This window comes from Puma concolor, chromosome B3 (assembly GCF_028749965.1).
Source record: "Puma concolor isolate L17-30 chromosome B3, mPumCon1.1.hap2, whole genome shotgun sequence".
Classification (NCBI taxonomy): domain Eukaryota; kingdom Metazoa; phylum Chordata; class Mammalia; order Carnivora; family Felidae; genus Puma; species Puma concolor.
Genome location: NC_141672.1, coordinates 139,223,518 through 139,236,386, shown reverse-complemented (window position 1 = coordinate 139,236,386; position 12,869 = coordinate 139,223,518). Strand labels below are relative to the sequence as shown.

At 43.5% G+C, this 12,869-nt stretch overlaps 1 protein-coding gene across 1 annotated transcript in view; it reads left to right on the top strand.

The window, feature by feature from the left end:
* Positions 1-12,869, top strand: part of SV2B (synaptic vesicle glycoprotein 2B) — a 188,643-nt gene that overhangs the window by 111,027 nt on the left and 64,747 nt on the right. The window lies entirely within an intron of this gene.

Below are 12,869 nucleotides of genomic sequence, written 5' to 3'. Positions count from 1 at the left end.
AAAATTATTTGGCTCAAGTTTACCCAGCTAGTAAGTATTGGAGCTTGGATCCCTGCTTAGGTCTTCCTGAATCTCAACTTCTTGGTTCTTTTTCCAAATCTCATTGCCTTTTTGAGAGTCACATTTCTCTCATCTTCGTATTAAAACCAACTGTCTTCTACATCCAAATGACAAATACATTTTGCGAGTGGTAGGCCAGAGGCCTCTTCCTCTCTGTCCTCTCTGTGTCCTTCTAGAATCCAATGGCACCTGCTCCTGGTTTCTCTTGTATGTAAGTGTTAGTGGGCTGACTGCCCGCGTACCTTGGGGATGTACGCTGGGCTGAGCACACCCCCAGAGCCCCTGCAGGCCACTGGGAATCACACTGTGAAGCACAGATGAATTGTACAGGAGGCAAGACCAGCCTTGCAAATCAGTAATGAGACTAGCAACATCAGAACCAAGCATCAGATGTCAGAGCCTGAGACAGAGGATTTTGTGTAGAGAGAGGTTGGCACGAATGGCGTGGTGTAGAAGAGACTGATCATAATACAGACAAGGATTTGCCTCGATCATTAAATGTCTTGCAAAACATATCCATTCTCTAAACTTGAAGTCCGTATGATTGATTATTTAACGAACATACAGTTATTGTGAACTTGCTCTGAGTCATGTTCTTAACCCTCAAGAACTAAAAATCTATCTAGCAACTTAGCTCATTCATTCAACAAATATTTATTATGCATATACTGTGTGCCAGTCTCTGTGCTCAGCCCTTGGGGAGAAAATATTGAACTAGACAGACATAGTCCCTGCCTCTCAAAGAACTTACACACAGCAGGACAAACAGGCATTGTGTTAATGATGCGTTGACAGACAAACACAGAGGGTTATGTAATTACTGTAGAGACGAGTGCTATGAAATGCCTCGTGTGGTTCTCTTCCCCGGTACTAGCTTTAAAGTAAGGGTTGGCAGACATGTTCTATAAAGATCCAGAGAGCAAATATTTTAAACTTTGCAGGTACAGATAGTCTCTGTGACCACTACTCAACCCTGCGTTGGCAGCACAAAAGCAGCCCTAGACAACACACAAACACATGGACATAACTGTGTCCCAATAAAACTTTATTTGCAAAAAAAGGCAAAGGGCCAGATGTAGCCTCTGGGCTGTGTGGTTTGCCGGCCCTCATTCAAAGCCACTATTAATAAGATTGGGACATTAAAATAAAGAAAACATCTGCAATAAAGACTCACTTCTGGAAGCTTTTAAAGTTTTTTTTCTCCATTTCTGCTTAACTAAGGGGCCACTGAAAATAATTAAAATGCGTCAGGTGTGATTGTTAGGGAACCCAAAGAGGCTGCGTATGTACAAGCAGAAGGAGTAACTTGAGGAACAAGAATATTACCCAAAGTTTTTATTTTTATTTATTTAAAAAAAATTTTTTTTAACGTTTTATTTATTTTTGAGACAGAGAGAGACAGAGCATGAACGGGGGAGGGTCAGAGAGAGAGGGAGACACAGAATCCGAAGCAGGCTCCAGGCTCTGAGCTGTCAGCACAGATCCCAACGTGGGGCTCAAACTCATAGACTGCAAGATCACGACCTGGGCTGAAGTCGGATGCTCAACCGACTGAACCACCCAGGCACCCCTACCCAAAGTTTTTAAACACCAACAGAAGTTTAGTTGCTTTTTTTTATTTTTTATTAAAAAAAATTTTTTTTTAATGTTTTATTTATTTTTGAATGAGACAGAGTGTGAGCGGGGGAGGGGCAGAGAGAGAGGGAGACACAGAATCTGAAGCAGGCTCCAGGCTCTGAGCTGTCAGCGCAGAGCCCGACGTGGGGCTCGAACCCACGGACTGTGAGATCATGACCTGAGCTGAAGTCAGACGCTTCACTGAAGGAGCCACCCAGGTGCCCCAGTTTAGTTGCTTTTTAAAATTTCTTTCTTTTTTTTTAAATAAGGGCAAAAACCAAAACAGACCTCAAGCCTCCAACCAAACCATACAGTCCCCAGTTGATGTAAACATACCCACGACATTGATTTGTTTTGTGGTATTCTCAACAGAAAACCTGGGTCCCTGTCAGGCCAAATTGGCAGTGTCAGTAATAATTTCATGTCCCCTTGGTCTCTCTGCCACCTTGGTGCCTGGCAGTCTCGTAACAGAGCTGTCACGGCTCCTGACAGCTCCCCGGGCAAATGCTGGGAGTCGAGGGAACATGGTCCTCCTAATCTGGAGAGTTCGTGTTTGTGCAATTTTGCTTTCAGTGTTTGCCAAGAAGGTGCTATGACTCAGCCCAAGAAGGGCAGGGAAGACTTTCCATGCACTCAGGGGGCCCCCTTTGTGGGCAAGGAAATGGATCCGGGGAGGTGGATGACGGGAAGGTCTCCAGGGACCAGCATTTCCACATGCTGTTTCTTCTGACCTTTGTGGTCACCATGGTGGTTAGAGAGCAGTTTCATCCTGTTCGTACGCATCAGGAAACAGGCTTGGAGAGCCATATCCTAGGTTACACAGTAATCATTGCTGGAGCTGGGATTCCAACCCAGCTCTGTCTGGTTTCAAGGTCTACACTCGTTCTGCTACACCATACTGCCTTTCACACACGGTCTTGGGAAAAGAGGTTATGCCATGGGGCGGGTCTGCTTTCCATGTCTTCAGGCACCTGGTAGGTTGCTTAGAGTACCATAGACTGCTTCCCACAGAGAGGCAGCATGGTGTGAGAAATGATGGTGTGGGCGCTGGCGTCTGGCCACGAGGGTTTGGCCACTGGTATGTCATTTATCAGCTAGTGACCTTGGGCAGGTCGTAAATTCTCCGAGTTTCCCGTATGTGGATGAGGGTGATAACACTTGGTGTGTGTGTATTGTGAGGACTAAGTGACATAAAGCTGGTAAAGCAACCAGCTCTCCGTAAGTCCTGGACCACTGTTAGTTGTTGTTACTGTGTATCCTGACATTCTCCTTCCCAGCACTGGCCGCAAATTACAGTCGCAGTGATACAGGAGCAGCATGCACTCTGGAGTCCGGTGGCCTGGATTTGAGTCTTAGTAGGATGATTTGCGGAAAGTTGCCTCACTTCTCTGAGCCTCGGTTTCCTTGTCTGCAAAATGGAGATTGGCAATAGGATCTACTTTATAGGGTTTTGTGACGATTCAGTGAGTTTGATGTATTTAACTTGCCTGAAACAGTGCTTGCACATAATAGGTGCTCAAGATATCTCAGTTGTTGTTGTTGTTGTTATACAGTTGTTATTCTTACTAAACTGATGGCTTGATAATGATGAACCACCCAAATTCAGGGCTGCATCTTCTCAGGTGATGACATTGCATATTTTTTTTTCAGCCTAAATTATTTATTGCAGGCTTTTAAGATCAAGCTGCCCTCCCTTGGCTGGTGACAATGCCTCCTCGTTCAATGCTAACCCAGTTCTAGCTCTCTTTCTCTTTCGTCTGTGTGTGTGTGTGTGTGTGTGTGTGTGTGCATGTGCGTGTGTGTGTGCACGTGCGTGCGTGCATACACACGTGTGTTTGTATGTGTTTAACACTTAATTTTTTAAGAGCAGTTTTAGCTTCACAGCCAAACAGAGAGGAAGGTACAGAGATTTCCAGCATGTCTCTGCCCCTACATGTGCCTGGTCTCCTTCCATTACCAATATCACCCCACCAGACTGATACATTTTTTATAATTGTATAACCTACATTGACACATTGCTGTTACCCAAAGTTTGTACTTTACTTTTGATTGGTAAATTAAAATTGTACTTTACTTTTAATTGGGCTGACTTTTGGTGTTACACATTCAATGCAATGACATGTATCTATTATAATAGTATCATACACAGGTAGTTTCACTACCCTAAAAAATCCTCTGTGCTCTGTGCATTCAGCCTTTCCCTGACTCTGACCCCTGGAAACCACTGATTTTTTTTTTTTTCTGTTTTTGTAAGGTTTTGCCTTTTCCAGAATGTTATAATAGTTGGGTCATACAGTATTTATGTAGCCTTTTCACACTGCCTCCTTTCACTTAGTAATTTGCATTTACATTTCTTGCAAGTCTTTTCGTGGATTGATGGCTCATGTCTTTTTAGTGCTGAATAATATTCCATTGTCTGGATGCACCACAGTTTATCCGTTCACCTACTGAAGGACATCCTGGTTGATTCCAAGTTTTGGCAGCTACGATAAAGCTGCTATAAACATCTGCGTGCAGATTTTTATGTGGACATAAGGTTTCAGCTCCTGTGGATAAACACCAAGGAGTGTGATTGCTGGATCACATAGTAAGAATACGTTTGGTTTCGTAAGAAATTGCCAGTCGTCCAAAGAGGCGGTACCACTTTGCATTCCCATCAGCAGTGAATGAGAGGTCCTGCCACTCTGCGTCCTCACCTGGGTTTGGTGTCGTTGGTGTCTTGGGTTTTGACCGCTCTTACACGTGTATCTCCTTGATGTTTTCACCAGCATTTCCCTGATGACGTACCATGCAGAGCATCTTTTCCTATGTTTATTTAGCAAATATGTATCTTCTTTTGTGAGTGTCTGTAAAGGTGTTTGGCCATTTTTAAATGAGGTGCTTCCTGATTGTTGAGTTTGAAGAGTTCTTTGTACATTTTGGCTAACAGTCCTTTTTCAGGATGTGTGTTTTGCAAATATTTTCTCCTAGTCTGTGACCTATCTTCTCCTTTGGACTCTGCTTCTTTTATAAAGAAACAGAAAGAAAGTGATACCCCTAGACTTGACTCCTCCTTGATGTTCCAGGAAGAGAATTCAGTAAGAGAACACTCTTTACCCCAAAATTCAGACCTCAAGTCGTATTTTGTTATTTTCTTCCTGGAATCAAATGAATCAGTTCAGAAAATAAGAGAAGTATCCTTAGGCCAGGTAATAAAAATATCTGGGTGTCCCTGTGCCTCTTTCCTGAACTTTTAGAAAGAAGAAAGGTGAGCTTCTTCAAGTGTGGAGGTTTAGGGGGTCACTTATCCAGAACTGTCTTTCTTCAGGAAGAAAAAGTCTAAGAGAACATTGTCAGCGACGAAGGCCCTATCCTGCTAACTCTCAAGCATATGGTCTCCTGTTAATTAAAATGTTCATTCAGTTGCCCCTAAGTGGCTCAGTTGGTTAAGCATCTGACTTTGGCTCAGGTCATGATCTCAGGGTCCATGAGTTTGAGCCCCGCGTCGGGCTCTGTGCTGACAGCTCAGAGCCTGGAGCCTGCTTTGGATTCTGTGTCTCCCTCTCTCTGTGCCCCTCCCCCACTCCCGCTTTGTCTTTGTCTCTCTCTCAAAAATAAACATTAAAAAAAAAAAACAAACAAAACTACTGGATATTACCACATGCCTGATATGTCCTCTATTCGGTGGCCACACCAAGAGGGCAAGTCAAGGCACTCGGTGAGTTTTATTTTTCTCCATATATGTGTGCGTGTGCTTAGTAACATTATTACTAGAACAGTTTTTCGGTAATTTATCACAAAACAAGAAGGAACACTCTGCATACTACTTTTCTGACCTAAGAACAATTTTTTGTGCAATAATGCTACTTTGCATGCTGTGCATCAAAGGAAATCAATGCAGGTTTACTGCTTTCAGTCACTGCTTGCTTCCAGAGTGTGGTTCAGAACATCTCAAGAATAGAGGACTCTGGCAGGGCCTGTCTGCACCCTGCAAGACAGAGAAAAATGCTTTTATTTATTTAAAGGTCACTTTTAAAAAGTTAAAAATGGGTGGGGGGGCGGATATCCAATACCTAATGTCCATCTGTACTATGGGTTTAATTACATTTATTTTTTTGCAGTTTTATGTTTTGCTTTTTTTTTTTTAGTGTGAGTGTAGTTGACACAAATCAATGAGTTTCATTCTAAAGGCAGAACTAGAGCTCACACGAGAAATAGAAAATATGAAATAGCGTGACGAGACTCGCAGTGCCGCATTTAATGTTACCCCTGTTGCCCAGATATGAAGGGAAGAAAGGCCGTTTAAGGGATGGAGTCCGAGCTCGGGCTGTCCAGAAGTCTTCCTCTGGGATCCCGTGATCTTAGGTGGTTGGCGGAAGAATCCACATTTCTTTTTAATCCCTTTGCATGTAATATTGATGTATTTTCCACGCAAAGAGATGGGACTGTGTTTGGTGCTTTCTTTTTAACATTTTTTTAATGTTTATTTTATTTTTGAAAGAGAGAGACAGAACGTGAGCAGGGGAGGGGCAGAGAGAGAGGAAGGCACAGAATCCGAAACAGGCTCCAGGCTCTGAGCTGTGAGCACAGAGCCCGACGTGGGGGCTCGAACTCACAAACCATGAGATCATGTCCTGAGCCGATGTCCAAGGCTTAACTGCCTGAGCCACCCAGGGGCCCCTGTGTTTGGTGTTTTCAACAGAGTTGTTTGCATCTCAATGCCTTGTTTCCTTGCAGCTAGGATGGCGTTTAATATTGGTGACACAGAGGACATACAAATGGCATCCTCCTCTGCCTGCAGTGGGTAAATCGATACCAAAGTCTCCCCATAATTGCAAAAACACCCCAATTGTGGTCTCTTGCCACCTTCATGCTGACCAAAAGCAAGAGTGTCCCATTTTCAGGCAAGAGTTCCATTTTTGCCTTCAGAATTTTGATTTCCTGGAAGGGTCTAGATGCTCGGTATGTATTTTATTGGCTCTTAGTTTTTTCTTGCCATCTGCTGTGGGACAGCTCAGGGAGACCCAAATTACCTTTAGACAGTAATTTAGAGCCTAAGAGAGGACCCTGTGAGGGCATGGAGTGATGTCACATGGGTGGATTCACGAGAATACATTTTGAGCTGAATTTCCACAGCTGCTCTGAGATGGATGTATTACTTGGGTGTCATGAAAAATTATCGTTTAATTGTTTTATGTGTGAATTCCTGGTGAACATCAGAGAAGAGCATTTGATTTCTGAACCACTTTTTCTTTAGCCCTGAATTCAGAGTGTCGGTTCCTGAAAAGAGGGGCCACTCTGTGTCCCAGGGCCTGGCACAAAATAGGTGTTCAGTTGAGTACTTACCACCATGAAAATAAATACTCTTTTTTTTTTTTTTTTTTTTTTAAATTTTTTTTTCAACGTTTATTTATTTTTGGGACAGAGAGAGAGAGCATGAACGGGGGAGGGGCAGAGAGAGAGGGAGACACAGAATCGGAAACAGGCTCCAGGCTCTGAACCATCAGCCCAGAGCCTGACGCGGGGCTCGAACTCACGGACCGTGAGATCGTGACCTGGCTGAAGTCGGACGCTTAACCGACTGCGCCACCCAGGCGCCCCGAAAATAAATACTCTTTATGGCAAAATCCACCAGTAGGAATTTCCATATATACATATGTTTTGTGTATGTGTGTGTGTGTGTGTGTGTGTTATTTATATGAGCTGTTCTTATTTATTTCTTTAGATCATGGGATTCTTTAGAAGAAAAGATAAGGGCTCCCTTAATAGAGTTCACACTGACCGCCATATTTAGGAGTGTGGGCTTGATTCCACGGGCATTGGAGAGCTATTTAATGAGGAGCTATTGATTGCCTTTGAGAAAGGGAATGACAAGGTGGGACCTGGGGTTTAGGAGGATCACTCTGCCAGAGTGGCTTTGGTACCGGGAGTCGTTCTTAAGGATGAATTAATGATCTTATGATCTTAAGGATGAGATTCTGAATTGGTTCTGGAGCTTCTGGAATTGGCTTTCTAGTCTGATTAGATTTAGACATGATGGACTTCACCAATGGTGTGATGTGGCAACAGAGACACAGAAAATATCATCCTTGGATACTCCTGATTAAACATTTTGAAGAGGCAAGGTGACCATGTGCATAATCCCTTGGAATTTTTTGTCTAACGAGTATAATGAGTGTGGTGGAGTCAAAGCAGCAATCTGAATAGTCTGATTCTGGAAGACTGTAGTGTTTCCAAAAGCGAAATAGGTAGGAAGCCTGCTACATTGTCACTTGTTCTGTATAAGCAGAAAAATTCTAGGTAAAGTGAGCAAAGCTCCAACTTGTGTCATAAAAATAGCATCACGTCAATTTCCAGACTTGATCCAGTTTACAGATCCAGAACTCCTTTCATGAAGAGGGAGGCTGAGTCCCCGTGAGGAAGGGTACCAGTATGTACTGAAAACATACTTCCCCCCAGTCTTCCCAAGGGACCTATGGTCTTTTTACCAGAGTAATTGTGCACTGGGAAAAAGGAAATACGACCTCTTGAGGGTTGAAATGGCTCTGAAATGGCTCTAATCCCAGGAGACCCAAACATTCCTGTGGTTCACCAGAAAGAGTGGGGGCTCATGGAGGTCAGGCGATCTGTGGAGATTTAGCTCAGGCCCCTCTCACAGTAGGCTCAGTGGGTCCGCAAACCCTCCTTTGGTTATTACCCCAGTTCTGGAATGCGCAATTGGGGTAGACCTACTCAGCAACTGGCAAAACCCCTACATTGATGAAGCATTCTTGTCAGGGAGACTAGATGTAGGAGAGCCGATAGAAGGTCCCGGAATAGCCCAGGGGAGAAGTGTGTGGTCCCTGGGCTAGTATGGAAAGGAAATAGTAGATAGCATTTGAGTGTTTTGAAAAATTGAGATTTTTATATAGAGCTTTAAAGTATTTCTGCTATAAGCACCATTTTTTGTGTAATTTATGCAAGGAAGGAAACAGAGGGCCCAGGCAAAGAAGACAACCCCTCTTTAAGAGATTTACACCTTTCCACAGCTGGTTGTATTTATTATAAGATAATTGAATTCATAGCAAAGTGTTGGCTATTACAAAGCTGACAAGGAAATGCAATTTTTTGGTAATAAATATACAATGAATAAAAAGAATTTCCTATATAACCAACCAACCCACCAGCCAAACAACCATCCAAAAAACCAGCATCATGTTCTCAAGATTAAGGTGTTTTTTTTCTCCACAATTAACCATTGGGGTTAAGAAAAAAAATCTTACAAGGAGAACTTCTTGCAAAGAAAACCCTCACTTTCATGATGTGGGATCCAGATTAACTATGGATTTAGCTTTGAGTGGGACGCTTTTCCACTTGTCTACAGCTGTGTCCGTTTTTGTGTTTTTCCACTTACTCCTACATCAGAGGATAGTGCCTACCTCGATCTCAAAGCACTTGTGTCAATGACTTCAAATTATTAACTGCTGAGTCAAACTTACGGATCTTGGGCTTTACTCTGATTTTAATCTAGATTGAATCAAAGGTATTTGGAACTTATGCATGTGTAGTTTTTAGTTTTACTTGGAATAAATGGCATTGTCTGGAGAGAGAGGGAGATAGAAAGAGAGACAGAGACAGAGAGAGGAAGGACAGGGCAACAGAGGATGGCATTTACCCCCTGGAGTTGCTGGGGGAATTACATGGAATCACCCATGCTAACCAGGCAATTCAGGAGAGGCACACAGTAGGTGCTTGGTCAGTATTCATCTTGCTCCTCCGATCCATCTGCAAAACCGATGTTTTAGCTTCTGACTTGTTTTAACCTTGGTTAGGGCAAGGATATCTCAGCCAATTCTTTCTACTGTCCTTGCAGAACATCTCCTTCGGCAATGAGACCTTCAAAGACTTGAAGGATTTTTTTTGCCACTACAGTTATATGCACACTCCTTGAGACCTTGTAAATAAAAGATGTTTGGTAACTATCGCCTTGTTGATTATCAGAATAAAAATGTTGTGGTTATTTATTTATATTGACCTACCTGTATTTATGTTTATATTTGCCCCCATCATGGAAAACTTCAGCAAATTTAAAAAAGCTCATAAGGCTGTTAATCCACATATTTGAAAATATGATCCCCAGACCATGGAAAATACAACAGGAATGAATGAGGGCAATTTCTAAGTAGACTGGTGTATTTACTGGGAATGGAGGAGAAGTTTCAGGGTTGGGCATAGGCTACATAGATAAGTAGTCCATTCCCTGTAAAAGGATATGAAGCCTTTGATATGAGTGGCCCAATCAAGGGGAGCCTGGAATGGATCTCTCACGGCATCTTAATGGGCTTTGTTCTGGCTCTATATTGCTGAATACCAAACAAACACACCAAAACCTTCACACCATTTTCTTTGCTAATGAACCTGCAGTCTTGGCAGACATCTGGCCTCTGCTCCACTTGGCATTACCTGGGGCAACTGGAGGGTGGAACTAGAATCATCCGAAGGTTCACTCACACACTTCTGGTGCCAAGGCTGGGAAGACACAAACATCTGGGGGCTGCTTATGTTATACGATCTCTCTGTGCCAACAAGGCAGCCTTCAAAGCAGCTAGATTTCATACTTGCTGGCTCAGGGTGGCCAACATGCATTTCCTGGAAGAGAAAGATAAGCAAAAGCCATATTGTGTTTCTTTCTTCCTAAATTTTTATTTAAATTTCAGTCGGTTAACATACAATGTAATACTAGCTTCAGGCATACAATATGGTGATTCAACACTTCATACATCCGCTGGTGGCTCCTCAGGACAAGTGCACTCCTTAGTCCTCCGTCACCTATTTCACCCACCTCCCCACCCGCCTGCATTCTGGTAACCAGCAGTTTGTTCTCTGTAGTTAAGAATCTGTATCTTGGTTTGCTTCTCTCTTCTGTCCCCGCCCCCTCCCCGCCCCTGCTTCCTCATTTGTTTCTTCAATTCCACATATGGGTGAAATCGTGTGGTATATGTCTTTCTCTGACTGACTCATTTCGCTTAGCATGATGCTCTCTAGCTCCATCCGCATCATTGCAAATGACGAGATTTCACTCTTTTTATGGCTGAGTAGTTGTATTCCATTGTATGTATATACCACTGATTCAAAGGGATATTATGTACCCCAATGTATATTGCAGCACTATCTCCAAGAGCCTAATTATGGACACAGCCCAAGTGTCCATCGATGGATGAATGGATAAAGGAAATACATAGATACACATATACAAAGCCATATTATTTTTTGTGACGAAGTCTGAGAAGGCAGGCAGTGTTACTTTCTCTACATTCTATTCGTTGAGGCCATCATAAAGACCTTTCCCATTTCAACAGGGAGGGGAAATAGTCCCTATCTCCTGATTCAGAAGTGACAGGGTTCTGGACAGAGGGGTGCAATGGGACCAGAAATATTGCTTTAGCCATTTTGTGCAATACAATCAGCGACCGATCTTATTTGGAACTGGTCCTCTGGATGGCCCTTCTTAATGGCATGCATTATTGCCATTTTGCTCTAGATCATTCTTTGCTCTGGGGCTCTGTCCTGGGCATTCAAAGCTATTGAGCAGCATCCCAGGCCTCCACCCCACCAGATGCCAGAAGCACCCAGCTCCCAGTTATGACCATCAAAAATGTCTCCAGATGGTGCCAGATGTTCCCTGGGGTGGAGGGGGAGGGTGGAAATCAGCTCTAGTGGAGAACCACTTCTAGATGAGCATTCTCAGCCCTGGCTGCCCATGACATCATCCAAGGAGCTGTTAAAAAAACAAAACCAAAAACAAGAACAAAAAAAATAGGCCCTGCTCTAGAATAATTAAGTCAGAGTATCTCTGGGTGTGGTGTGGGCATAGGCATTTGTTCATGGCTCCCTTGTGATTCTGTGGTGTAGCCAGGTTCAAGAACTAGGTATTCTACAGAGACCCAGTAAGAGCTGCTGAGATGTCAGGGGTTTTGCTTACTATGCTGTGTAGGAACTGTCCCCCACAGACTTCCTTCTCATGTTGGTGACGATGGCTGGGACATTTGCACACACCTTGACCAGCATGAAAAAAACGGGGTTGTGTCCGAAAATCAGATTTACTTTTGCACAGTGCTTTACAGATTTTCAGTGGTTTTCATGGATACTCTGAATTTTAAATGACCCTGTGAGATGGTCAGAGTGATAATCCCCGGTTTGCACGATGAGGGAGATGTTGTCAGAGACCTTAAGTGATTGCATGCTGGCCTGCGGTTCGACACTCACTGCCACCGGTGCTCACCGTGGGCTACTTTATAGTGATGAGGCTGGGAGGTTATTTTCTCATGGACAGATTTATTCATAGAAACCCAAAGGAGAATCGTGATTTCCCAGTGCCTGCTACAACCTGTGTTACCTTCCTTCTCATTTAAAAGTCAATTACAATAATTCCACTATCACCACCAAGGGCTATAATTTGATAAGCTCTTCCCTTGCAACCATTCTGTATTAGGCATTTTTTTATTTGATCTTCCTCAATATTGTAACAGCCTGCAAGGGAAGCTTTATTTTCTCCCATTTTACAGATGGGAAAAGTTAGGCTCACAGAGGTTAAAGTAACTTGTCAAAAGTAGTTAGAGATACATCTAGGATTTGAAACCAATTATGTCTGACTTCAAAGGCTTAACTTCAAAGGTTTCTCCTCTCACTTGGCTGCCGCATCCATGAAAGTTGTTTCTAGGTGCCCATTAACCTTTTTTTTTTTAAGTTTATTTATTTATTTTGAGAGAGACAGAGTGAGTGGGGGAAGGGGAGAGAGAGAGAGAGAGAGAGAGAGAGAGAGAATCCTGAGCAAGCTCCACACTTTCAGTGTAGAGCCCGGCGTGGGGCTCAAACCCACGAAACCTGACCTGAGCTGGTCAGAGATCATGAGATCATGACCTGATCATGAGATCATGACCTGAGCTGAAATTGAGAGTCAGACACTTAACTGACTGAGCCACCCAGGCGCCCCTAGGTGCCCATTAACCTTAAACAACCTTTTATGTGAAACGTATCGCTCCAATAAGAGGCAGTTGCAAGGCAACTGGGCCCTCACTGGAGTGCCGGGTAGGGTGCAGCCCATCTCTGTAGGTGAGAGAAGGATGTAGTCCATGTCCCAGGCAGCTGGACCAGAAAGGCAGGGGTGATGATTTTACTGGGATCCACAGCAGTTCCGGAGGCAGAGACTGTTGGCCGAGAATAGGCTGTCCAGA